Here is a 4,114-nt window from a genome sequence, read left to right as displayed (position 1 = left end):
GGCGCATAGGAGGCACAGCTGGCTATGTTCTCCTCCGCGATCGCCTGAAGTTGCGCCTCCGCGACTACCGCTTCCTGCCGAGCGACGGCTTGAGCATGGACGGCAGCGTAGATGTCATGCTGCTCCACGACGAAATTTGGGTTCACCACGGCCATGGCCGCCACGGCCTCCTTGCTCGTGCGCTCGCCGTAGATCTGGCCCTCCGCCAGCCGATGCTGCTATAGGAGAAACAGGTTGTGCCGATGTTCCTCCTGTGCCTGTTGGAATGCCGACAAAGGCGTCGGCGCAGGCTGCACCTCCGTCATGGCGGCGTTGAACTGCGCCTGCGCCTACTCCATGCTGAAGCCGACGTGCACAGCAGGTGCGGGTGCCGGGGCAGAATTGTCAGAGCCCTTCTCCATCAGGTGTTGCCCTCATCGTCGGGCGAGTTGGCCAGCAAGCCGGCCTCGATCCGCCTAGCACGGCGGCTATGTCGGCCACCGTGTGCTTCATCTTTGGCGATAGTGTTGGAAATATGCCCTAGAGGCAATAATAAATGGTTATTATTATATTTCTTTGTTCATGGTAATTGTCTATTGTTCATGCTATAATTGTATTGTCCGGAAATCGTAATACATGTGTGAATACATAGACCACAATGTGTCCCTAGTAAGCCTCTAGTTGACTAGCTCGTTGATCAACAGATAGTCATGGTTTCCTGACTATGGACATTGGATGTCATTGATAACGGGATCACATCATTAGGAGGATGATGTGATGGACAAGACCCAATCCTAAGCATAGCATAAAAGATCGTGTAGTTTCGTTTGCTAGAGCTTTTCCAATGTTAAGTATCTTTTCCTTAGACCATGAGATCGTGCAACTCCCGGATACCGTAGGAGTGCTTTGGGTGTGCCAAACGTCACAACGTAACTGGGTGACTATAAAGGTGCACTACGGGTATCTCCGAAAGTGTCTGTTGGGTTGGCACGGATCGAGACTGGGATTTGTCACTCCGTGTGACGGAGAGGTATCTCTGGGCCCACTCAGTAATGCATCATCATAATGAGCTCAATGTGACTAAGGCGTTAGTCACGGGATCATGCATTGCGGTACGAGTAAAGAGACTTGCCGGTAACGAGATTGAACAAGGTATTGGGATACCGACGATCGAATCTCGGGCAAGTAACATACCGATTGACAAAGGGAATTGTATACGGGATTGATTGAATCCTCGACATCGTGGTTCATCCGATGAGATCATCGTGGAACATGTGGGAGCCAACATGGGTATCCAGATCCCGCTGTTGGTTATTGACCGGAGAGGCGTCTCGGTCATGTCTGCATGTCTCCCGAACCCGTAGGGTCTACACACTTAAGGTTCGGTGACGCTAGGGTTGTAGAGATATGTGTATGCGGAAACCCGAAAGTTGTTCGGAGTCCCGGATGAGATCCCGGACGTCACGAGGAGTTCCGGAATGGTCCGGAGGTGAAGAATTATATATAGGAAGTCAAGTTTCGGCCACCGGGAAAGTTTCGGGGGTTACCGGTATTGTACCGGGACCACCGGAAGGGTCCCGGGGGTCCACCGGGTGGGGCCACCTATCCCGGAGGGCCCCGTGGGCTGAAGTGGGAAGGGAACCAGCCCCTAGTGGGCTGGGCGCCCCCCATGGGCCTCCCCCCTGTGCCTAGGGTTGGAAACCCTAGGGTGGGGGGGCGCCCCACTTGCCTTGGGGGGCAAGGCACCCCCCTTGGCCGCCGCCCCCCTTCTAGATGGGTTGTGTCCGGTGCCCCCCCTCCCAGGGGGCCTATATAAAGGGGGGGGAGGGAGGGCAGCTACATCTCAGCCTTGGGCGCCTCCCTCCTCCCCTGCTACACCTCTCTCTCTCTTGCAGAAGCTCGGCGAAGCCCTGCCGACATCCCGCTACATCCACCACCACGCCGTCGTGCTGCTGGATCTCCATCAACCTCTCCTTCCCCCTTGCTGGATCAAGAAGGAGGAGACGTCGCTGCACCGTACGTGTGTTGAACACGGAGGTGCCGTCCGTTCGGCACTCGGTCATCGGTGATTTGGATCACGGCGAGTACGACTCCGTCATCCACGTTCATTGGAACGCTTCCGCTCGCGATCTACAAGGGTATGTAGATGCACTCCTTTCCCCTCGTTGCTAGTATACTCCATAGATGCATCTTGGTGAGCGTAGGAAAATTTTAAAATTATGCTACGATTCCCAACAGTGGCATCATGAGCCAGGCCTATGCGTAGTTACTATGCACGAGTAGAACACAAAGAAGTTGTGGGCGTTGATGTTGCCAATTCTTCTTGCCGCTACTAGTCGTTTCTTGTTTCGGCGGCATTGTAGGATGAAGCGGCCCGGACCGACCTTACACGTACGCTAACGTGAGACAGGTTCCACCGACTGACATGCACTAGATGCATAAGGTGGCTAGCGGGTGTCTGTCTCTCCTACTTTAGTCGGAACGGATTCGATGAAAAGGGTCCTTATGAAGGGTAAATAGAAATTGGCAAATCACATTGTGGTCATACGTAGGTAAGAAACGTTCTTGCTAGAAACCTACAAACCACGTAAAAAACTTGCAACAACAATTAGAGGACGTCTAACTTGTTTTTGCAACATGTGTTATGTGATGTGATATGGCCAGAAGATGTGATGAATGATATATGTGATTATGAGATTGATCATATTCTTGTAATAGGAATCACGACTTGCATGTCGATGAGTATGACAACCGGCAGGAGCCATAGGAGTTGTCTTTATTATTTTGCATGACCTGCGTGTCATTGAATAACGCCATGTAAATTACTTTACTTTGTTGCTAAACGCGTTAGCCATAGAAGTAGAAGTAATCGTTGGCATGACGACTTCATGAAGACACAATGATGGAGATCATGGTGTCATGCCGGTGACGAAGATGATCATGGTGCCCCGAAGATGGAGATCAAAGGAGCATAATGACATTGGCCATATCATGTCACTATTTGATTGCATGTGATGTTTATCATGTTTTGCATCTTATTTGCTTAGAATGACGGTAGTAAGTAAGATGATCCCTTATGATAATTTCAAGAAAGTGTTCACCCTAACTGTGCACCGTTGCGAAGGTTCGTTGTTTCGAAGCACCACGTGATGATCGGGTGTGATAGATTCTAACGTTCGCATACAACGGGTGTTGACGAGCCAGCATGTACAGACATGGCCTCGGAACACACGCAATACACTTAGGTTGACTTGACGAGCCTAGCATGTACAGACATGGCCTCGGAACACGGAGGACCGAAAGGTCGAGCATGAGTCGTATAGAAGATACGATCAACATGGAGATGTTCACCGATCTTGACTAGTCCGTCTCACGTGATGATCGGACACGGCCTAGTTAACTCGGATCATGTTTCACTTAGACGACTAGAGGGATGTCTATCTGAGTGGGAGTTCATTAAATAATTTGATTATATGAACTTAATTATCATGAACTTAGTCTAAAATCTTTACACTATGTCTTGTAGATCAAATGGCCAACGTTGTCCTCAATTTCAACGCGTTCCTAGAGAAAACCAAGCTGAAAGATGATGACAGCAACTATACGGACTGGGTCCGGAACCTGAGGATCATCCTCATAGTAGCCAAGAAAGATTATGTCTTAGAAGCACCGCTAGGTGAAGCACCAATCCCAGAGAACCAAGACATTATGAACACTTGGCAGCAGCGTGCTGATGATTACTCCCTCGTTCAGTGCGGCATGCTTTACAGCTTAGAACCGGGTCTCCAAAAGCGTTTTGAGAAACATGGAGCATATGAGATGTTCGAGGAGCTGAAATTGGTTTTCCAAGCTCATGCCCGGGTCGAGAGATATGAAGTCTCCGACAAGTTCTTCAGCTGTAAAATGGAGGAAAATAGTTCTGTAAGTGAGCACATACTCAGAATATCTGGGTTGCACAACCGCTTGACTCAGCTGGGAGTTAATCTCCCGGATGACGCGGTCATTGACAGAATCCTTCAGTCGCTTCCACCAAGCTACAAGAGCTTTGTGATGAACTTCAATATGCAGGGGATGGAAAAGACCATTCCTGAGATATATTCAATGCTGAAATCAGCGGAGGTGGAGATCAGAAAGG

The sequence above is a fragment of the Triticum aestivum genome, chromosome 2D, assembly GCF_018294505.1.
Source record: "Triticum aestivum cultivar Chinese Spring chromosome 2D, IWGSC CS RefSeq v2.1, whole genome shotgun sequence".
Taxonomy (NCBI): Eukaryota; Viridiplantae; Streptophyta; class Magnoliopsida; order Poales; family Poaceae; genus Triticum; species Triticum aestivum.
The sequence above is the reverse complement of the archived record's forward strand: the minus strand, read 5'-3'. Positions refer to the sequence as shown.